The 24747-nt window shown below is 43.1% G+C and overlaps 1 protein-coding gene across 3 annotated transcripts in view; it reads right to left on the reverse strand.

Annotated features, from left to right (window-relative positions):
* The window catches only part of ZNF804B (zinc finger protein 804B), a 334148-nt gene that overhangs the window by 97552 nt on the left and 211849 nt on the right, over positions 1–24747 (reverse strand). The gene's annotated exons all lie outside the window — the stretch shown is intronic.

Consider the following 24747-nt stretch of genomic DNA (forward strand, 5'->3'; position numbering starts at 1 on the left):
TTCCTTCATTTGCCAGGGGTGCGTCAAGAAAATGGAAGGGCTTAGGACTCTGCAGATCCAAACTCAGTTGCCAAAGTGGACTCACCTGTCAGGCAATCCCAATGTTGTTGACCAAGAGCTCCTGTCAGTCCTAGCCAGCTTGGCCAGTGCCCAGGGGTGAAAGGAACTCTAGTCCAACTGAAGGGCCACTGTTTAGCCATCACTGCTATGGAGGGGGGAAATGGGCCATTGCTCATTGGTAGAACACCTGCTTTGCACACAAAAAGTTCCCAGGTTCAATCCCAAGCACCTCCAGACAGGGCTGGGAAAGAGCCAGAGAAGGCAGGGTTAGGGCAGCAAGACTGGTTCCACCACACTGGGCATTGAGCTGCAGGGTGTTGCAACAATGGCGTAGTGAACTGAGCAGAATGGAAGGCAAGAGTTGGGGTGTGTGCCAAATTTCAGCCTCACACAGGACATTGCTGTAATTTGAAGGACCAAGGCCTGTCCCTGGAGTCAGGCAGTGTAAGCAACACTGAATAAGATAAATCAGTGGTCTTATTCAGCATAAAGCAGCTTCCTAAAGGGTCTTGGCAGTTCTACAGGTGGGGAAATCAGTTTCAGTTTGTATGCAATGTTGCCTACACATTTGTAAAAATATTTCCTAAAATAATGCATTTGTGTGTGTTATTTTAACTGATGCGCTATTTTAACTTCATTCCAGCATGGCATTTTTATACACGTTAACTGGCTGGAGAACCACTGTGAATTCCAAAGGATGGTTGTGTTCCACTTCATGTATTGACTTTGAAAGCTTGGATTGGGTAGGTTTGCCTTTAAATGAGAACTGAATGGAAACTCTTCCCTATCCCTAGATTGGACTTACAAGGACAGACTCCCCACACCCCTGGCACATTAAAACTGTGCATATGTACCTTTCTAGGACATATTCCGACATGGTAATCATCTCTTAGTTGTAAGGTATTCAACATGATAGAACTGTTTGTAGTAAATGGATGTCCCGTTCTGTTGGCATTTTGTGTGTGATTCCTGCACAGTGACATAATGGACAATAGAAGTGCACTCTACAATTCTTTGCATGTATTTGCCCATGGGCAGGAAATGCCCATTCAGATTGTTAAACTGGGGAGACAACACATAATATCAGGTCTGCTCAAAGTAATTTCACGTTCAATTGTGCAAATATCAAAAACCATTTTTAAGCACTACTGCATCGCCTGCTTACCATGTTGGAATAATGTATGATAATGCGCCAATAATGTCAATGAATTCTTAACTGCACAGTTGCATTCACTTCCTGGATTGATTGAACTACAATAAGTACCTTATGGGTTGGATCCAGACTAAGTTAGTTCGACTTAGGTACCACTGAAAATCAATAGGGCAAATTAGTTATGACTCGCGTTCTATTGATGCCAATGTGAACTAAAAGCTAACTTAGTCTGGATCCAAACATGCAATTAGATTTTCAGGCAAATTGTGATGAAATAATGCAAACAGGGGCCAGATTTGCTTAGACAGCCACAAAAAGCTGTCAGTGTTACTTTGATGGAACAATAGAAGACTGTAAGCTAGAAAAATGGCATTTTTATTTGTGTGTTTTTAAAGGTTTGCACTGCTATTTTCATTTTTAAAGGTCTCTACTCTTAAAGTGAGTGTTATTTTTTTTATCGCCCTGTTATGGCTTATGCCTGAGACAAATAAAATGGAACAGAACAGATAAAATATTTTCCACAATTGAAAGGGATAATTCAAGGGAGAGCTATTGACTGCTTAACCTGGTTAAGTGAAATAAGCTTTCTTCTTGCAACAAGATGCTATGAAAAAGAGACTTCTAGTGATTGTAGGCCTCTGTTGTCTAAACGAATGGCCATCACAGTAAATTACCTACTTAGATAGAACTGTTGATCTTCTGGAATATTACCACCCTACCAAACATTAAATTCCAGTTGGGTTTCATTAAATACAGAAGAGCAACAGTATTAGAGCAGGGGCAGGGTAATTGGTGGTCTACCAGTAGGGCTACAACTCCCATAATCCCTTACCATTGCCAATGCCTGCTGGGGCTGATGGGAGCTGGAGTCCAGTGACATCTGCAGGTCCATTGGTTCCCCATCCCCAGACTAGAGACCTGCAACCTATCTCCTTTCACTAACTGGAAGTTTTTTGTTTGATTGTTTGTTTCTACAAGTAGAGTTGCCTCTTATTTAACCAACTTATTTATTTAAGTGTCTGATTCATTAACACACCTTTTCTCCAGGTAACTCAAGGTGACAAACATGGTTTCCCAACATTTATTTCCCCTTTTCTCCAAATCTTGAGATAAAAACACGAGGAAGATGGCAAGCTTCCCTATAGCAGTTGAGGTTATTTGACCATTTTGCCCAGTATGGATAATAACTTCTCTGACTGCCAGGGGCTCCTCTGAGTCTCAGGAAGACCTGATCTTCTTGTCTTGCCTGAAGATGCTTGGAGGACCTTGGACCTTCTGCAAGCTGACTGTAACAATTCATGTTTGGAAAAATGGCCAGTCTTGGCAATGCAACATATGTTTAACATTAAGTCCAAGGGCCAACTGAATGTGTACTGTTGAGAGAGAAAATTTGTTAACTGTAGTTGAAGTAAACGAGCTTTGAAGGGGTTACTGATGCTATCTTGCATCCCACTGTATCCTAAGACAAAAGGATAACTCACAAAAGATAACTCCTACCTACAAGGAAGAAAAACATTTTAACAGCAGAGTACAAAAAGGATAAAAAGTGAAGGTGAGAGCAAACTCGAGCCAGCTCCAAAATTAGTTATAGGAATCCTCTATGAATACCTGGAAGGTGGGTAGAATGGAATAATACCAGGCACAGTCAATCAACAGAAGTCTGATAAATCAGACTGGAGGGAGTCAGTTCATTCCATTGACAGATAACAACGGCAGAGAACTTCGATTTAGTTTGCATTTAAAGGTGAACCTACCTAGTTCACACTTTCCAAAGCAACATGCGAACCAAAGCATTGCCATGTTTCAAAATTTGCACTTCTCCGAATTTTGCAGTGCAGAACGCCAGCCAAATGATGTGTACAATATTACTGAAAATAGCATGCAAAATGCATTATAGTAAGAACAATTGCTTTGTATGTTAGGAAAATGCTGAGGAATTTTCATGAGGACTTTAAAAAATATTAAAAAGCTAATGTGGAACTGTGGAGAACTGAATTTAAGACTAGAAAACGAGAAACTGGGAGAAACTGAAACTGATAGGTTTGCCCCTGCAACTGCTCAGATATCCTGTGAGCAGCCATAAGTCACAAAACAGCAATTTAACAGTTTTGGGCACTTTAGAGTTATACTATGAAATAGCTGCGATTGTGTGCATCCTAAAGCTTAAATCCTATACACACTTATCTGGAAGAGTGAAGGTGTACATAAGATTGTGCTGTTACTTGACAGTAAGCTCCACACAACTGGAATTTACTTCTGAGTAAACATAAGATTGCAATCTACATATGTTTGAGATCTATTTAAGTTTTCATGGGCTTTATATTACACAAGTTTGTGTTTAACGTGGTGCCTTTTTTTTTGTGTGGCCCTGCCATACATGCTAAAAGATAGCCATTAGCTCAGATTTGCACCACAGTCTGTATTTGCAAATCTGCTACGAACTGTCATCACCAAGATGATTTGCAAAGACTACTCTAAACAGTTTTAATTTATTGACTCTGTTCTCTAACTTGTAGGTTGCTATAAAAATGCCCTCTTCATTTCACTTTGCAAACTGCTTTCCCTCCGCCCGCTTTCCATCTATGGAAGAGTTTCAGCCCTAGAGAGGAAAGCACAATAAAACCTCTTTGATTACAGCCACTTACTATTTTATTTGATAGATTAAATGGGCCAAAGCATTCTACTTTGGAGATTAAGAAATAAAGCTCAAAGCAGTAGAAAGCACATCACATTTTATCTCTTGAATAAAGATCCTTTTGCACCAGTTTCTGGGTGTGATATGCAATGTTTTCCATAGGCACCATGACAAAGAAAACCTAATAAAAAATGACAAATTAATGAAGCATGAGGCTCCTTTTTATGATTATAAGAAACACATTGTGTCCTTGGCTCCTGATAGGCAAATACAAGAGATGTATAGCTCTGACAGGTTATTTAAAACAAAAAAGTATTCATCATATTATTATATGAGTTTAATCCTTCTTCTGCATATTGCCTTTGTGTTCCATTTATTTCCATTATTTCCTAGCGTAGCTGAACAAAAATATTTTTTGTCCTTTCAACAAGAGTCTTGTTTGAGATCCTGTCACTTTAGAATTATCTCTTAAACTGTTTGAGTCCAACTGGGTTCGTGTCATATAATTAGCTTCATATAACGGTCCAGGGCACAACCTTGAATAAGTTAGGGCACAATTAAGTCCAATTAAAATCAACACACAATAACACTTACAGGCTGGTATTCTTTGCAGAGCCCTTCCAGGCACCCTTTTTATTGCTCATGCACGATGATTTGTGTGCTCTGTGCTATGGGGGTGGTGACACGGGATCTTGCATTCAATGCTGTTTGCACCTGGAAAAGTGTTTGGGTGGTCAGACTGCTTCATCGGCAATCAGTGCTTATCGCGTAACTTCCTACTGAAATCCCATAACTTTTTTGCACCCGCACCACAAATGTTCTGGTTTCTTTTTGTTCTGGTTTATTATTTTGTTTATTTTTGCCCACCCCACCCTCCAGACAGCAATAATGTGGTAGCATTGGGCAAGCATAGCAGAACAACCTAAAGCAGACTGCATCCACCACTGATACACTAACACTGTGTCAAAAATATGTTTCAGAATACACCCACCATAAAGCACCAGCCCAGAGAGGCCCCCTCTGCAGCAACATCAGAGCATTAGACTGACTATCTCATCTCCCTGAACCAACAAAAGATGCCACTCCACCTTGCTGTCAGATCCATCACTCACTGAATCATGGCAGCAACCCCCACCTATGAACCAGCTGGCCCAGCACTAATGAAAGCCCTGCAAAGGAGTGCCAAGCTGGACTTAATGGAGAGAGATACACGGTCACATCACAAGAGTGCTCCATCCTGGGGCTGTCAAAAGGCTGCATCCATCTTAGCATCAGTTCCAGCTGGTGCCACAAATAGTCATGGCTCTGGACCAGAGTCCTTGAGCAAGAGTAGCTCCAAGGAGGAAGGGGAGGATGCACTATTTGGTTTTTACACAACAGGTCCACCAGCACCAGATTCTGTAGCCACTGTACTCCAATTAATGGACAAGGCTTTAGTCTGGGCTCCCTAGATAATGCTATAAGTCTCTGGGAGTTGCCACCAGCCAGTTCTGAGACAGCTTGTTCTTTCTGTCTCAGCTGCAGAGTGGCTGTCTGTAGTTCTGAAGTATAGTCACTGTAGTCTAAAGTAGCACTTCTGGTCCTGTCAAGGGTCCTGAACTCGCTGCAGCATCAAAGTTGGCTCGGGAACCCAGGGGCTGCCTTTCTCCATCTCTCTTGGGCCATCACATATTCTCTGTGGCAGAGACTGTGATAGATCAGGAGACAAATCAATGTCACCAGAAGCATTTGTAGGCATTTCTAAAGGCACACCAGTCCAAGGGGAGCACCATATCCTCTTGTTTTCAATATTTGCTTGCATATAGACAACCTCCCAGGGATTAACCTTCCCAACGTGACTCACAGTATATTGAAAATATAAAATTCATTCTTGGTCTAATTACAAGCCATAAAACTACATTCTATATAATACTAAAACATATAAAATGTTATAATCATAAGCATTGGAAAAAGAATCAGCAGGGGGAAACCTAATATAAACATAAAAGCACAACAAATCATTAAGAATGTAAAAAAGGTGCAGCTAACTACAAAAGGAATAGAATATCAAGTGAAAGCAGTTTGGAACAGATGAAAAACTATTTAGGGCCCATGTAAAAATCGTCAGTGTAGTGCGCTTATATAAAAGGCATTCCCTAAGCAGGGGCCATCACTGAAAAGGCCCCGTAGGCTCTATATCTAGCAGGTTCCCCTGACAATCTAACAATTGCATTCCATGCATGCAGCAGAAATGAATGCAGTCCCTGAGGAAGTATTGCATTTCCTCAGATGCAAAGCTCTTTCCATTTGAGATGTGGGAAGCATTTCATCCTGGAAGCAGAAGCTTAGCACAGAGGGGAAAACGTGAGATCTATATACAACAAATAAGACACTTGTGCTACACAGACACATACAGATTTTTGTGTGCAAAGGCCCACAGAACACCCACATGTGCTGGATGAAAGGAGCCAAAATTTTACGTACAAAGTGCACTATGGCACCAGCCGCAACAATATGTACACGCTGAGCATTTTAATGTAAAGCATGCCCTTCTTCTTGTCCCTCTCACTACAGTATCTCATTTTCCCTTGATTTGTCTTTTAAAGGGTGATAAAGACAAGCTCTGCTTTAAAGCCAGTAATTGTTTCTTAATGGTGGGCACTCTGTCACATTAGCTCTAGCTGCTATCTTAGAGAAAACTTTGATGTGATTTGCCCAACTATTAAGGCTATTAGTTGAAACTTGAAATTGATTTATTTTGCCCATTGCATTAACCTTCCCTGGCAGAACCATCATTTCCTTATATAGGGCATGACAAATGCACCTTGGAGTCTAAACATTTTTTGTTTTATTTTTGCGAAATTGGATGTAAATGCCAGCTCACTATAAGCTCCACATTGATGTGATAATAAAAGTGGTGAAAACTCCTCCCGCCATCTTTATTACAATATGGTAAATGAAGGGGAAATCTGAAAAAAAAAGGTCCCCTTAGAAACACATTTGGTGACACTTTGGTTAGAGTATTTTTGAAGTGGGGGTAGAGACCTATAAACAAGGGTGGCTTAGGTCTGGCAAAACAAAGTTTACTTCATGTAAAGCCCTGCATACACTAAATTTTGTATACTAGCTGAACAAACTAAAAAAAGGTGGTGGGTTCTTCAGTTTGCATTGCAACAAGTAATACAAAAAAACTAGGCCATGTTTCTAGCATTAAACTCTAAAAAGTTTGCATAGAAATTGGAAGCAATATATATATGAAACCATAGCACCAAATGGGTCTGTATAAAGGAACAACCTCAGCAACAAAGGAAGGGAGGAGGAGATTTAAAATGAATATTATATCCCATCATCAGTTCCTTAAATCTAACCAGAAAGACATTTAAATGAAAATTTCTATTCCATTTTAATAGGGTGAAAATATACATATATTATGTTTCTCTGTGGTACAGATTATCATAAAAGAGAAGTTCTTGTAATGTCATCTAATCTACCAGGTGCATTTGGTAAGCGATGTCCTTCCCAAAGTACATGGCAGAAATGTTAATGAAATGTTAATGAACTGTCTCCACGGTGGGCTCCAAATTAAGCCTATGTTACATAGATAGAAGGAATAGCATGCCTTCTTCTGCAACAGCAACTGAAGAGGCCAGCTGCCAGTCAGATTTAAACAAAAACAGCTTGTCTCTTTGGTTTTCAGACCTACTGTAGGAAAAACTAAGAAATCACTGTCTGCCAATGTGGTTTGATATGGCTCTATATGCTCTGAAGGCTCTACATGCTTGTCTGTAGACAACTTTTTCAACTCCCTTTCAACCAAGTTGAAGGTAAACTATAAATCTATTAGATTATTGAGTATATGTAGGTTTTTGGAGTGCCTCTGGGAAGCATTGGCCTTGGTGAGCTCTTTCTGTTTCGCAGACTATCTGGTGGGAAAGCTACAATCCAGGGGAACTAGATTCTATCATAAGAGACAGGATGCTAGAAGCTTGCACATGGTTCCTCTATGTGTTTCTTCCCTGGAGCCTCAAGCTTCTGGTTGTTCTGCCAAAATGGTCTTTACTCTGACTGTTCATAATAAGATCTCATGTATCCATGACTTGATCATGGATAAGGGATCATCACCAAGATTTGGATGGGTGAACATCTTATCTCACTGTGCTTGGTGTATGACCAGCACAGGGTGAAGGGTCGAGTGTGTGTGTTGCTATGGTCCATTAATCTTATACAGTATCTTACTCACTAAGAAATCTCTCCATCTGGGGGTTGTCTTTGAGGGTCTGCACCTGGTATCTGTGTCTTGTACCTAAGCAGCAGATTTGGTGGGGCTTCAGTCCTTTTATCAGTGGTCTTGCTGTGGAAGAGTAGCTTGCTACAGGTGTAAAAGGTATACGGAGCCATTCAAAGCAACTTCCCATGACATAAGACTGGCTGGGTTCCATAGAAGGCCAGGGGAAATTCTTAAGAGAGTCCATAGAAAATTCCTCCAGGAATTTAATTCTTTAAGCTCTTTCACAGGAGATATTTTCTGTTCACAGGAGAAAGATCTATGTGGCACAGTAACATCAAGGCCTGTGAACCATTAATTTGAGATAACTTTCCCCTGTGTAAATTGCTGAGCAATCAGATTTTCTTTTTACTTTACCTTTTGCTCTGCATGATATAGCTCATGTCATGCTAGGATCACAGTTCCCTGCTATTAATTATACACAAGCACACATTTTTTAAAAAATCTCGTGGTCACCAGGGACAACTGGGAGAAGGGGAGGGCGAAAGATACAAGATCCACTGCAGAGACCAGTGAATTCTAGTCTATGAAATTCATTTCAGCAGCTCTCTTTATAATCCTGCCTTGGAAACTCATTTCATTTTAAAGTCCTGTAAAGGAGTCATGGCTATATTCAGGACTGCTTATTGAGCAGCAGGTTCTTAAAATAATCCTTCTGGGCTGCTTCCTTCCATGTTACCTCAGAAAGAAAAAAAACCCCACATGGCCAGGATAAAGATTTGACCTTATGTTAAGCTACCGAAATAATAAAATGCAATCTGCAGAGTGAAAGGTGGATAAGGCCAAGGTAACGCAGCCAGCAGCCTCCCAATGTGTTTTAGCCAAGGTATTTACAGAACTTAAAAGTACTTTTATGATTTATAGCCATAATGGCACAACCAGCACTGGTATGAACAAAACAAAAGTGTTCTTGGGCAGAAGCCTTGATACCCTCTAATTTTGCTGGGACAAACACTATTACACTTCAGTAATCATAGATTCTGTCTTTATCACAGAAAGTCCCAGATTAAAAGATATGTATTCTTTTGTCCCCCATGGCACCATAGAGAATTAACTTTCAGTTAAGTCCTCTGTCACTGTTTCTAGCTCTATGGTGCCCCCTGGCCCCTCCCACACTGCTGCTCACCCAATCACTGCTCTTCCCTTCCCACGCTGCTTTATTGGAAATAGGAAGTGGACACTGGGTAAGGCAAGGCCAGCAAGGGATGCTGCTGCTGATTCTTCGCCCTAGTAAATCCTAGAATCCTAGATTTGGAAGGGACCACAAGGATCATCTAGTTCAACCCCCTGAAATGAAGGAATCTTTCGCCCATTGTGGGACTTGAACCCACAGCCCTGAGTCTCATGCTCTAACAACTTTTGTCCCTCTTTGGCTTTTGAGGGCCCATTATGAAAATTTGAGAGTGGGAGTTCTGTTGGTTTGCTTACTTTATTTATAGGCTGCCATTCTGGACTAAATTCTCTCAAGGGGATGAACAGCAACAGAAACATAAAAGCAGTCTGGCGCAGTGGTTAGAGTGCTGGACTAGAACCTGGAAAACCAAGATTCATATCTTCACTACATTCTGAAGTTCACTGGGTGACCTTGGTCTCTCAATCTAACCTACTTCACAGGGTTATTGTGAGGAAAATATGAGCTCCTTGGAGAAAAGATGGAATTATATTATTATTATTATTATTATTATTATTATTACTACTATTATATTTTATTTATATCCTGCCCATCTAGCTGGGTTTCCCATTTCAAATCTCATTTTGTTTGTGGAGGGTTATTAGGCATTTATAAATGAAAATATCCATTGAGCCCCAGGCACTGGACTCGAAGAAAAGTATATAGCACATTTATTAGTACCTACAATACAGTAACAGAAGAATGCAAATCTATGCAGGTGAGGTAGCATTTTTTAAATTGGAACTAGCAGAGCTTCTCATCACACTCTGAATCATGGGCTGAAAGGGAAAAAAGGCTCTCTTGTAAACAAGCTCTATTGTTGCAAATGTTAATCCACAGACTCCTAGAGTACAGAAATATGGAACGCAGTTATTAATGTATTATGCTGAAAGTATTTGCTTTGGTGTCAAGACATGGCACAGAGAACAGACTTCAAAAAGAGATGCATGGAAATTACACTCATTAGGGTTTTTAATCTCTTGCAAGCAACTTGTTGCGAAAGAGAGATCTCATGAATATATGAAGTGACAAGTGGCATGTCTGTTCTTTGTCTCCAGGAAAGATTGCTTGTTGGGAAAAGTTGAGAAAAACAGAGGCATGACTGCTTCATTCTTTGTTTTTTTTAATGAAGCGGAACAGCGTAGGGTTGCGAGTTCTTCCACTGGATTTTTAATAGGCAAGTTGCAAGTACAACTGGGGGGTGGGGATGGGGGTGCCAGATGATATTAGAAATTATCTAATTTATGAAGGATGGGTAACTTGTGGTCCTCCAGAGGTTCCTGGAATACAACACTCATCGCCCTTTGGGACATAGGTGTTTCCTACAACAGCTGACTAGCCACTTATGTATATCATCCCCTCCCCCAAAATACATTACCTAAAAAAGGGATGAAATAGGAAATCGATTTTCATAAAGTCATCATATACTAATTTGTATGTATAAGTACATATTTAGAAATAATTCCCAAAATTCAAATAGATAAATTGTGCATCTTTCCATCATGTGGATGGCTATGACCAGGTGACCTGTGTCTTACTGTGGGTGCTTACAGTTGATGGGCAAGTTCAAGGCTGTTGCTGTTCCTTCTTATGGATCAAACAGCCCTTCAAACAGAAGACTCCTTGGAACAGAGGCATGGGCTCTGACAGCCATCCTACCAAAACAAATAAAGGCGGTTCTCCGGAGAACCTTGAGTTTAACCATCTTTACCCATCCTGGTCCTCTCTGCCATCCAAGATCCTCATCCATGCCACTTCCAAGCCTTCCAGCTATGAGGTCTAAATCACAGCTGGTTCTGTAGTTGACAGGTGCCAATGACTTTCGGCTGCAGTACAACCACCCCCCTCTACTTATTTTATGAGTTCCCTAGGCTGATTCACAAGATGACCTTCTAAGCTTAAACTATGCCGTTTGTTCAGTGTGCATGGGCAAACTTAACTGGTGTTTTTCTTCTTACTGCATAGACACAACCCTTGCAAAGTGCAGGGGCCTGGCCTAACTCAAACAGGTGAATGAGAGATTGCTGTTGTCCCAGCTCTGTTGTTTAATGTTTTGGTAAAGAACAGTGACTCCTCTAGTCTGGATGAAAAGCTGTGGAAGTCCTACATCTTTTCTTCTCTGCCATGGAGGATCAAAGATGAATTTAACAGATAAAGAAAGGATGAATCACTTGGGCAAAGCCCCCCCCCCCCCCCCCAGCCAGTGCCATAGGACAGAAATTGTAAAGACAAGCTTTTGGTAAGAAAAATGCACATGGCTTCTTTCTATACTCTATTAACCTCTGTTTTTGTTTCTGAAAAAGAGGTTTGTCCTAGACATCTGTTGTAGAAAAGATAGACCTTAGAGAGGAATACATTTTGGACAATTTATTTTGTGCTTACCAGTGTCTGTATTGCTTATCCCTGGTGTGATGCCCTCCACGTTGTGTTGCAATGCAGCTCTCATCATCCTTGACCATTAGCCATGCTGACTAGACCTGATGGGAGCTGTAGTACAAAACACCTGTGGTTGCAGAAGGCCAGCTTATCATCTTCCTCAGGATGGGTAAAGAGTTGAGAGTGGTTTACCTTTTCCTAGTGTGTCCAAAGGGGCCTATTTACTGGCATTAGTACACGGTACTAAGATGTGCTCTATTTAATGCATTGCAGGAAGCTAGTTAACAGAATTCCTGCTGGCTTAATAAAAACTTGATTTGCAAAAGGCATGGCAGGGAAATGGCAGACTGAAAGCAACTCACACAATCATTCTAAGTTGCCATGACTATTACTGAATGAGACAAATTGCCATGCTTTGGTTCCGCCAACCTTTGCTTCCTGGAATACTAACTCTTGTTAACTTTCAAAACGGAGCTAAAGGAGCATTTTAAACCGTGCATTTTAAACAGAACATAAACTGCTCATTCTGAACTAGTTAGAACTTCGTACATTTTCCACCAGCAACTGTGATCTGCAATCACTGTGGTGTGTTTTAAAAATTTTTTTTTGTTGGAACTCTTTATACCACAACTCCCGTCCCCCTGTATCCAAAGCAGCTTAAGAACATTAATTCTCCTCTTGCAGTGCAGACGGGGCAAATCATTACAATAAGGTCTTGACATTAATGCTGCTATATTGGTTTTTCCATAAAGCCTTTGGCTTAACCTCTGTTCCTCTGAGTTCTCATTGCCAACTGAAATAAAGTCTAAGTATATATGGCTATATGTGTTTACATTTGTCCCTTGTGACCCTTGCATCTTCCACCCACATGCACACAATAGATTGCATTTGGACATAACGATAGCACTGTGTGAATGAGCCTCGATCTCCTGCACTTTGCCCTGTCCTTTCCTCTTTCCTCCACTGAACTTCTCCCCAAGCATGGCCTCAAGATCAGAAGCTTTTGCTTCCATGTTCAGATAAACAAAGTTTAGTGTTAAGTCTGCCCTCCAAGTGTCCCTATTTTCCAGGGACAGCCCCAGAATTAAAAAGCAGTCTTAGAAGCTGGCTCATTTTAGTAAGCTGTAGTTAAGACTAAGCAGTTTTTGAACATAACACTAAACTATGGTTAGTTAAAAACTGCAACGAAAGCTTATTTTGTCTTCCTTGCAGCTACATTGGAAGGGAAAATCAAGAATACAAAAAGGATTGGGAAATGTTTGTAGGGTCTTTTAAAAATCAGTAAAAACAAGTGAACAGATTAGCAGGGCTTGAATAAATTCAGCAGTATAAGAGGAAGTAAGCGAAAATTAGTAAGAAGAGTAGAACTTGGTAACTCAGAGTACACGGAAGAGAGGGAAAAAGAAAGGACATGAGAGAAAGAGAGGAAGGGAAGTCCTTAGATGTCTTGTTTTGTGTCCCTGTTTGGTTGTGGTTTTGTTTTCATCCCCCACCCCTAACTTTTACTTATTCTTTTGGAACTGTATATAAAAATGCAAATAAAAATTATAATAAAAAAGGAAGGGAAGATGAGGGATCACTGAGGTTTGCTCTGCTAACAATAAACCATAGTTGATCATTACATCTGAATGTAGTCAATGTCTAAGTTTGTACTTCAGACTTGTGAGCTCCATGCCAATAAGAGGCTGCAAAGCCAATAGTATCGCAGAAGCGGCACAGCAAGTTACCTTCTCTTTGCCGAAAGCTAAGACCCAAGGCCAGAACGCCTGATGAAGCATCCAGATGTTTGAGACTATTTAAGAAAGGTCTATCAAGTTCATTCTTAAAGAGCTGCTTCACACGTTACTCTGTTTCTTGTGCCAATACGTGGCAATCCAAGGAAGGGCTTTCTTCACCCTGGAGCCCTGATTATGGAATTTCCTCCCCTCCCAGATGCAGACTTTGCTGGGTTTCTGGTGCCAGCTAAAGGCTCATGCACTCCCACAAACATTTGGAGGAGCCTGGTTAATTGCTGCTTCTTCTGTTGTTTTTTTGCTTCTTGTTCAGCTATTGTGTTTAATATGCATTTTGCTTGATTGCAGTATAACCCACTCTGGGATTGCCTTGGCAATGACAAACTAGTAGGGAATGTTTTAAATAAATAATATTGCTCAAACAGGTATTGAAGTCTGAATTAATTGTCAACAGTTGCATTAATTGGTATTTATGCAAATCTTTGAAGTTAGTACAGATGGAAAATCCCTGAAGGGGACAGGGGACCCTGTTTATTTCCATATACTACTGTAACATCACTTTGAATGCTATTCCCCCACCCACCCCACATACCCAAAAGAGTTGAGCATAACACATTGAAAAACGTTACTTAAATAGACTGAATTCCATCCAGCATGAATATTTGCATTCTTGGATAGGATAGGAGATATATATATATATATATATATATATATATATATATATATATATATAATATTTCAAAACTAACACCACAATCCTGATATTCCTCTTCTATAAAAACCAGAAACAACAGCAGCCATGGCAGTGTAGTAGACAGTGGGTTGGATCCAGATTTGCTGCCATCAATAAGCTTAAGTTAAGGCACGACTAACTTACCGTATTGATTTCCTGGGGACTTAAATTCAATTAACTAAGGCTAAAATTGTAACCTCACTTAACCTGGGAGCAAGCCCAATTGAACTCAACAGCAGTTACTTCTGGGAAGACATGGGTTGTGCTGTTAGTGCATTAGACCCGAACTGAGAAGATCTGGATTCCAAGCCCTATTCAGCCATGAAGGTCATACTGACCTTGGGTTAGTTCTTCTCTAGCTAAGGACATAAGCGGAGCCTGCTGGATCAGGCCAATGGCCCATCCAGTCCAGCATCTGGTTGGTCCAGTGGCTAACCAGATGTTTATGGAAAACCCACAAGCAGGACCTAAGCATCGGAGCACTCTCCCCTCCTGCAAGTTCCAGGAACTGGTATTCAGAGGCAGGATTGCCTCTGGCTGTGGAGATCACAGCAACAGCTTAATCAACTACACAGAATTGTTCGGGAGGTAAGGAGAAGCTAACGGCCAGGTGCGTGACTTGTCCTTTGAAGGGTAAAGGTAAAGATTAAGGGACCCCTGACAGTTCAGTCCAATCACGAATGACTCTGGGGTTGCGGTGCTCATCTCACTTTACAGGCTGAGGGAGACAGTTTTTCTAGGTCATGTGGCCATCATTACTAAGCTGCTTCTGGTGAAACCAGACCAGCGCACGGAAATGCCGTTTACCTTCCCGCCGGAGAGGTACCTATTTATCTACTTGTACTTTGATGTGCTTTCGAACTGCTAGGTTGGCAGGAGCTGGAAGAGAGCAATGGGAGCTCAACCCGTCGCAGGGGTGAACCACTGACCTTCTGATCGGGAAGCCCTTGGCTTAGTGGTTTAGACCACAGCACCACCTGCGTCCACGGGTAAGTGGAGGGTAAGTGTGATACAAATGAAGTAAATGCAATAATGCATAAGAAACAGAAAGAGGCAGGACTTTAACCGGATAAAATATATGTGAACAGCTAGATAGATGTCCTTGTTACACATAACAGTAGCTGACACAAAACGAATTATCCTTTGTGCAGTAGAACGGCGTGGGCAATTAAGAGTGAAAGTGACACAGCAGGACATTTGACACATGTCCACAAGAATATGTCTCGGTGGCAGCATCAATCTAATATTCAGCTACTAAAATAATCTGCACATTTCTACCAGATGCCATGATCTATCTGTTAGGAAGGTGTGAGTCTCCCAGGGGAGATCACCAGTGACATCCAGGGAAGTGCTAGCAGTTTCATAATCTGTATCTTTGTCACTCAGAGGCATTTCTTTCCCCCTTTGTCACCTCATTCTGATCCAAGCCTCATCTCGCTTTTGGTATTTGGATATTTAGGCATGAAAAAAGGGATGCGTGTAAATCAAGGATTTTTTAAAAACAATGGAGCCTCCCACTTTAAAACTCTAAACAACATAGGCCCCCAAAGATCTGAAAAATTGTCCCCTTCCCTACAGACTCTCTCAGGTGCTAAAACAGCAGAGGGGAGCCTCTTGCTGCCCTCAAAGATCTGGAGTGACGGCAGCCTGGGAAAGGGCCTTCTGTGGGGCAGCCCCTAAGTTGTGGAACTCCCTCCCCATAGAGATACATCTTCATTACGTAGTTTCCATCACATGCTGAAGGCACCTCTCTTTATCCTGGCTTTTGAAATAGATGATAGATAGATGATAGATATTTGAGATATATATATGTTTAGGATCTACACTCCTTTTGGGACTGTGATTTGCTTTAATTTCGTTTTAATATTGTATTTTAAATTGATGTGAACTGCCCTGAGGCAGAACAGTGGTGGGTGCTTTCCTGAGCAGAAGGGGTCCTTCCATAAATGGAAGTTCATTTCATGAATGGAGATACTACATTAGATCCCACCTAATGAATGCATAAGACATTGCTGCTATTCATAAGTAGCAGCCAAAAGTAAGAGGTCCTCCCAAAATGGCTTAAATACAGTGCTTTCCCCCCCTGGGGGGACACAGGGGTACACATACCCCTAAACATTTTGTGAATCTAAGTTTGGCCTCATTGAGGGGCATTATTTCAATATGAGTTGGAAAATGAGAGTACCCCTAAACATTTTTTTAGGGGGGAAAACACTGCTTAAATATATAAGAACAAGGGTTAAGATTCTATTCTATTCTATTCTATTCTATTCTATTCTATTCTATTCTATTCTATTCTATTCTATTCTATTCTACTCTAGTCCTGACCCACCAAAAGATTTAATCTGAGTATCAAAATCATAATTTTTAAATATGCATACAACATTAAAATGGATAAAAATAGTAACAAAGCAGGAAATCTGCCGGAACCCAGGAGCAAAACATCACCTGAAAAATTACATCAAAAGTAACTCCCAAATGCATAATCAGGTATTTCTGACACTGCTTTTTTAAAAGGAAGTGAATTAATAATGGCTGTCCTTTGGCAACTTCTTCCTGTACCTTCAAGGCCAGAGAAACATTTTGGAAAAGGAGCACATAAAATGATGGCCCTCTGGCTTAATGAGCATAAAATGCATAATCTGATATAGATTTATTTGGACCATAGGTAATGACACAACCCAGTATTTCATATAGAAGATGCAGATTGCAAAAATCTATATGGTCACTTGAAACAATGCTTCATATGCACAGGAATGGGGGAGATTTTGGTGTACATGTCTCACTGTGAAGCCAACATGACAATTATATCTCGGTTGCTTTTGGCTAATAATCATGTGCTGCATGGATATGACACTGAAAAGCCATGCCAGTGTGAAACACTTCCCATGTTTTATCTTATTGTAAATATGCATACCAAAAGGCTGGGTCTCCTTGTTCATGAGAGCTACCCCCCCCCCAAACTCTTTACTTGCAGCTTTTCACATCTCTGGAGGTCTCAGAGGGATGTGCCATGAGGGGTATATCAAGTAAGTATGTTCAGCAGATATGAGCACAGTGTCAGCATTGATCAAGCAGGCGGAGCAGCAAAAATGAATCCAAGTATGATTTGTATGGAGAGAAGGAGATTGCACTATCACCTTCAGACCCCATGAGGAAAGCATGGAGGTCTGATTAGGTAAGATGGCGGGGGAATGGGGGGGACGGGACACATTATTCTTTCTTCACGTTCTCTTTGAAAGTTCCTGGAAGATTTCCAGGTTCCTCAACTGGCTTCCATATCCCTTTGCTAACTGTTTGTGTGGAAGTAAGTTGGGAAACACTGAAATGGAAAGAGGAAGACTGACTGCCCAGAAGCTGTTGAATATCAAGCCAACTAAGCTGACGCCAGTTTTTAGACCTGAGAACGTCCCGAAACGTTTGTTTCCCAGATGACATCTGTGATCAGCTTGAGACATGCAGGGCAGTGTGGTCCTTAAGCTATCATGGACCTAAGCGGTTCAGGGCTTTATGAGGTACAAGGTAAAAAGGTCAAGGTCAAGGACCTCTGGACGGTTAAGTCCAGTCATACTTGACTCTGGGGTTGCGGCGCTCATCTCGCTTCAGGCCGCATTTGTCCGCAGACAGTTTTCCGGGTCATGTGGCCAGCATGACTAAACTACTTCTGGCACAACGGGACACCGTGATGAGTGCCAGAGCGCACAGAAACACTATTCACTAGTACAAGACCATTGAAACTGGCCAGGTTTTCAATCTGTTCCTTTGTTATGAGTGTATACCCTCCAACATTCTCCCAATTAAAATCAGGACACTTGTCTTTTGGTGCCCTGCTCCCTTGTGAGCCAGCTGGGGCTTCCCTGCCCCAGTCCCCTGTCTCCATTACTGGAAGCAGCTCCTTCAGTGAGTGCCACACAGGCACCTCCAGCTCCTCCTCCTCTTCACCTTCGTCATTCTCCTCTTTGTCTTCTTTCCCTCTGGTGAGGACATGGTGTCTCAGCCCGGCGGGAGTGGCCTGACCTTCACCACCACCAGCTCCAGCTCCTCCACTTTCATAGGCTCCAGCTCAGCCACCTGACACGTGACCTTTGGGGCTGTGCTCTTTCGGGAGCCAGCTGACTTATTTGTGGCACCAAAAATGGGACATTCTGGGATCCAATCAGAAGTTAGTACGGCTTCTGTAATTCCGGGATGTCCCGGTCAAATTGGGACAGTTGACAGGCATGTGAGGGGCATGGGGCCGCAGTATTAAAAGACTGAGGAGGAAAAGCACTACTGGCTCCATGCCTAATACTATATTTCTTCCGCATGGCCTAGAGCCCTTTCAATGTTCCATCCTAGGCAATCATCTGCCTGACCTATTAGGTTGGGGCAGCTCTGGTGCGACAGTGGAAACAAGGTTATGAAAGGGAGAGCCTGGCAAAATTAAAGCTGAACCCCAACAAGTCCCTCAGGTCTAAGGTCTGACTTTCATCTTAACTGAGTATGAAAGGGGCTGACTGGACTTGTGCATTCTGAAAAGCAGGTTCACTAAAATCTAGAAACCCTTGTTCTATAACTCTTTTAAAGTAAGCCCGTGTCTCCAAAGTGCCATTTTGTCGGGCAGGATTTATATATCCTGCCTCCCTAGGGCTGGCACTTGTTTCACAAGATGTCTTCTATAACTCTTGATGTAGACAATATACCGTATTTTTCGCCCTATAGGACGCACTTTTTCCCCTCCAAAAATGAAGGGGAAATCTGGGTGCGTCCTATGGGGCGAATGCAGGCTTCGCGGACCTCTCCGCAAACAGCAGGAGCGCTCCCGCTGCTGGCGGAGAGGTGCCTGCATGCTGAAGCCTGCGCGCGCTGAGCTCAGCGCGCCCAGGCTTCGCGGACCTCTCCGCTAGCAGCGGGAACGCTCCCGCTGCTGGCGGAGAGGTGCCTGCATGCCGAAGCCTGCGCGCGCTGAGCTCAGCGCGCCCAGGCTTCGCGGACCTCTCCGCTAGCAGCGGGAGCGCTCCCGCTGCTGGCGGAGAGGTGCCTGCATGCCGAAGCCTGCGCGCGCTGAGCTCAGCGCGCCCAGGCTTCGCGGACCTCTCCGCTAGCAGCGGGAGCGCTCCCGCTGCTGGCGGAGAGGTGCCTGCATGCTGAAGCCTGCGCGCGCTGAGCTCAGCGCGCCCAGGCTTCGCGGACCTCTCCGCTAGCAGCGGGAACGCTCCCGCTGCTGGCGGAGAGGTGCCTGCATGCCGAAGCCTGCGCGCGCTGAGCTCAGCGCGCCCAGGCTTCGCGGACCTCTCCGCTAGCAGCGGGAACGCTCCCGCTGCTGGCGGAGAGGTGCCTGCATGCCGAAGCCTGCGCGCGCTGAGCTCAGCGCGCCCAGGCTTCGCGGACCTCTCCGCTAGCAGCGGGAGCGCTCCCGCTGCTGGCGGAGAGGTGCCTGCATGCCGAAGCCTGCGCGCGCTGAGCTCAGCGCGCCCAGGCTTCGCGGACCTCTCCGCTAGCAGCGGGAGCGCTCCCGCTGCTGGCGGAGAGGTGCCTGCATGCCGAAGCCTGCGCGCGCTGAGCTCAGCCCGTCCAGGCTTCGCGGACCTCTCCGCTAGCAGCGGGAGCCAGCACTGGGCTCCCACGGCTTGCAGAGAGCTGCCTGTTTGGGGGCTGGGGTCGGGGGAAGCTCGGGCTTCCCCAACCCCGCGCCTGGGGGGGAAATAATTTTTTTCCTTTATTTCCCCCCCAAAAAACTAGGTGCGCCTTATGGGACGGTGCGTCCTATAGGGCGAAAAATACGGTACTTTGGTTTCGTGTTTTGTTTGTCGCTTGCTTGCTGTGTTTTAGCAGGCAAAATGCACTTGAAACCTATACATTCTTCTGAAGACAAAGGAAGGCTATTGCCCTGCATTTGCCAAGTGGAAAATCAGGAAATGCGGTGGTTAAAAGGGCAAGTGTACAGCCATTAAAATGCTTGAGAGTCGAACCGCTAGGTAGCCCATCATCATCCATCCTTCTCAAAGGGAAGTAATTAATTATTAGCATGACAAAAGGCTATTGAGTTATTATGCCTAAGGCTTTAATCAAATGCAATTTGCCAGTTGAGCTTTATTCAGCCCTTCTAATATGGCACATAGCTCAAAATTTCCCCATAATTTCCTTACTCTCTCTAATTATTAAATTTGATGTCAATGGAAGTAACTGACTTAACAGCACACACTTCAGGGAGGGAAAGGGAGGGAGACAGCAAGACAAAGAGAAGAGGGAGATCAGTAAGCATGACTTTCTCTAAATTTGTATCCTCTCACAATATTGATAAAATTACAGTGTGTTTAATAAGAACTTAGTATTCAACAGTTGGGAACCTGTCAAACATGAAGAAGAATAAAGAGGATTCTTCTTCTAAATCGACTGTTCCCCAACACCAAACTGGATTCTCCAAGGTTTTTGTTTCTATGTTTTGCTATGACTGAAACTCTAACATGCCAATTGGAGAGAACTATTGAACTAGCTACTCCATGGACCTGAAGGCCTAGCCTTAAGTATCATTAAAAAAAAGAGGAACACTTGCATGTGCTAGATTATTTGCATTTATGCAAAATTTGGAGAGAAATGGTAAAAATGATTGTGCTTGAAACAGAAATACAGTATTCCTTATGGTAGTGGGAAAGATTGTGACGAGGTGTGCCAACTCTGTCTGCTAACCAGGAGCAACCTGTTGATTGGCTACTTTGCCTGTTCCTTCTAGGCCCTACCTGGTCTATATATGCAGCAGAATGAACTGGCAGAATCCTAGGGGGAAGAGTGGTTTGTTCCAAATCTGAATGAATGTGAGAGATGTCATTGCTGAACTTTCCCCACATGTTAAAAAAAAACACTTCCCTGCAGGTGAAATAACCCTAATCCCTAGCATATCAAGGAGAACAGTTCCAGTTCATTCTGTTCCCTGTTGTTTGTTTACTGTTAGGTAGGTTTTTGTTGTTTAGATTTTAACAAATGGGAGCATTTAAAAATATAGCTCACATAGAGCTCAAAGTGGTACAATTCATTCTACAGTGGTACCTCTGGTTGCAAACGGGATCCGTTCCGGAGGCCCGTTCGCAACATGAAAAGCCTGCAACCTGAAGTGCCGTATCTGCACAGGTGTGTGGTGTGATTTGGCGCTTGTGCACATGCGCGAGTGGCGAAACCCGGAAGTAACCCTTTCCGGTACTTCCGGGTTGCCGCGAGACGCAACCTGAAAAAACGTAACATGAAGCAAACATAACATGAGGTATGACTGTACCTCATCTCAGGATACAATCACTTTATTCTCACTTCATTCTGCTGCATGTGTCGATGAGGTTGCTCATCTGAATAACTTATGCGGAAACATGTTTAGCATTGGACACTACATGTGCCGTACTGAATGGAATATGTAAAAACTCTGTTTAATCCAGGCCCTTGTATGAACACGCACTGTACAAGTCTGGGGTCTTTGAAAGCAATTTCTAGGCACTAATGATGTATAAATAATAAATGGCATACAAAAATCAGTTTGACCCTCATTCACAGCGCCTTTAGCAATAGAAAATTAGCCTGACTAACTTCAAAGACACTATGTACAATATATAGAATGGGTGCATATAAATTTGAAAGGTTTTCAGTGCAGTGAGAGCTTTTCTTTATGTTCATGCTTTGCAATGTTATTATACAATACATTATCTTATACAATTTATTTAATGCATGTATATTCCACTTTTTTCCATTATATATGCATAGGTTTCCTGTTAAGCAGCCTAACATCCAGGCACTGACTGTGGTCTGATTAGCTTCAGCAAAGTAACATTGCGTCCCTTCAAACTACGCCTTAGGACTGCATGCATAGTCTACATAGTGTGCTTACTAACATAGGGTTGCGGGTGGTGCTGTGGTCTAAACCACTGAGTCTCTTGGGCTTGCCAATCAGAAGGTCAGCGGTTCGAATCCCCGTGACGGGGTGAGCTCCCATTGCTCTGTCCCAGCTCCTGCCAACCTAGTAGTTCGAAATCATGCCAGTGCAAGCAGATTAATAGATACGGCTGTGGCAGGAAGGTTAATGGCGTTTTGATGTGCTCTGGTTTCCATGTGTTCTGTTGTGCCAGAAGTGGTTTAGTCATGCTGGCCACATGACCCGGAAACACCAGCTCCCTCTGCCTGAAAACAAGATGAGTACTGCAACCCCATAGTTGCCTTTGACTGGACTTAACCGTCTAGGGGTCCTTTACCATTACCTTTACCTTTTACTAACATGTGAACATGTTTTCTAAGAAATCTGAGAAATGAGAAGAAATTTCTAGTTAAGAATCTTAGTTGGTTTTTAAGAAGACTACTGCATGGGGTGCTGGCATATGAAAGCAGGGACTTACTACAGCATTGGCATGTATTGAGTCCAACGGTCTACCTGCTAGTCTCTTGTACTGATTTTCAGAAACATTAGGAAAGCCCATGGCTACTGCTGTGCATGACTGATGACAAGTGGCTGGGAAGGCTATGGACTGTAAGAAAGTCTGTAGCTCAGTGGTGGAACACCTGCTCTGCGTGCAGAAGGTCCCAGGTTCAATCCCTGGCATCTCCAGGCAGGAGATATTCATAAGAAATATCTCCCTGCTTCTGCACACATGATATGAAGACAGCAACTAAGAAGCATGCCAGATCTGAGCACCACATCCGTCAGAGGGAAGACTCTTGTACGATGAAAGAATATGATGGAAATCATAACATGCTGATGTTAAATATACCACATGCCACCAGAAACACGGAAAAATCAATCAACAAAGCAATTAGGAACATCACAATAATCTGCACAGCAGTTCTGTGACTTCAGGTGAGGGATAAACAGTAGGTGCGGATAAACTCTTTGAGAAACAAATTGCCTATCTGTGACAATTCCATAGGCACTTTTGATGTGTATATGTATTCCAAAGGGATGTTGAAGAGCTAAATTAGAATGAACATGTTATAAGAAATTACACAGAATCACAAAACAATTTGTGTTTGTAGGTTTATGTGTTCTGAGTTTCTCACTCATACAACTCATTTTTCATTCTTCACCGTACTGACAAATGGCAAATGGTGCCTTGAGGCTAAGCGCTTACTGAGTTCTCTGCCTGGAAATGCATTCTATATGTCTATAGGTAATCTATACATGATCATGTTCATTCTCATTTCCCACCCCATGTTCCTTATATTATGTAATGTTGGAAGCATAAAGCATGATCTGCCCGTACTGTACTTCTACAATTTCAAGCTTTATAATGTTTAATTAGGTATGCAGGTGGTGCTGTGGGTTAAACCACAGAGCCTAGGACTTGCCAATCAGAAGGTCAGTGGTTCAAATCCCTGCGATGGGGTGAGCTCCCATTGCTTGGCCCCTGCTCCTGCCAACCTAGCAGTTCAAAAGCACCTCAAAGTGCAAGTAGATAAATAGGTACCGCTCCAGCGGGAAGGTAAACGGTGTTTCTCTGTGCTGCTCTGGTTCACCAGAAGCAGCGTAGTCATGCTGGCCACATGACCCGAAGCTCCCTCAGCCAGTAAAGCGAGATGAGCGCCGCAACCCCAAGTCAGTCACGACTGGACCTAATGGACAGGGGTCCCTTTACCTTTACCTTTAATGTTTAATTGGTAATTATGTTCGAAGATATAAGCAATCAGTATCCTCCGCTATTCATATTCAAAGTGGGATGTATGGGTTTATTAGGGAAAGGGTAGTACCTCTGGTGAGGGACATGTCATGCTCCTTATGGAGTAGTTTGTCTACCTTTGGTCACCATGCTGCACTCAGCTTTCACCTGTGGCTCCTAGAAGCTGTCAGTACGCAACAGCGGCCACACCACGGGAAATGGCTTTGACTAGCCAGCAAAACCAGGTGCAGGTAGCTGATGGGTCTCAAACCCTTAGTGAGCCAGGGACTTCTCCTGCATACAAAGACAGCCTCTGGCAGATTGAGCAGATGAGACTAATAGTGGGTCCAAAGAAGGCGGTTTCTGCAAGTGCTGTAGAATGGGTCCAAAGACCCATTCTGCACGCTCCTGGTCAAGGCGGACAGGAGGGAAACACGCCCTTGCCATTGCCCATCCTGTGCAGTTGCCTAAGGCGCAAAGAGGGAAGGAGAGGGTTGGGGGTAATGAAACTCTTATGTTGGGGGAGGTCCAAAAAAAGACCACCCCCGGATTCTGCTAGTGATTGAGCCAGACATGAGCTTTGCGGCTCTTCACTGTAAATAGTTTGCACCAAAATAAAAACCTGTAAAACACAGGTTTAGAGTCCTGCCTGGTTACTCTCGAGCAACCGCAACAGCCATCTGACAGCGGAGAAGGAAAATTCTGATGCTACACCTCCACTGTTGTGCAGGAAATCCTCAGGAAAAGAAACTACTAATGAGTAAATCCTCATGGAGGGGAGACACTAAGATAGTTGGACACCTACTTCCAGCAACTCCTGCAGACAAGCTGGTGCCAAACATATTACTCTGCTTTACGTTGGACCACATCAATGATGCTGAGGAGGGGTCCTGTCAGATGGGCAGCCCAAGACCTCCATACACGCTGCTCTGGGAAGGTCACTTTGGTGCTGATAATGTAGAAATTTGACTTCACCCCCAGAGGCACACTCCATTGTTTCTTGTGACAAGATGCCAA

Source organism: Podarcis tiliguerta (assembly GCF_965153285.1).
Source record: "Podarcis tiliguerta genome assembly, chromosome: 12".
In the NCBI taxonomy this organism is placed as follows: domain Eukaryota; kingdom Metazoa; phylum Chordata; class Lepidosauria; order Squamata; family Lacertidae; genus Podarcis; species Podarcis tiliguerta.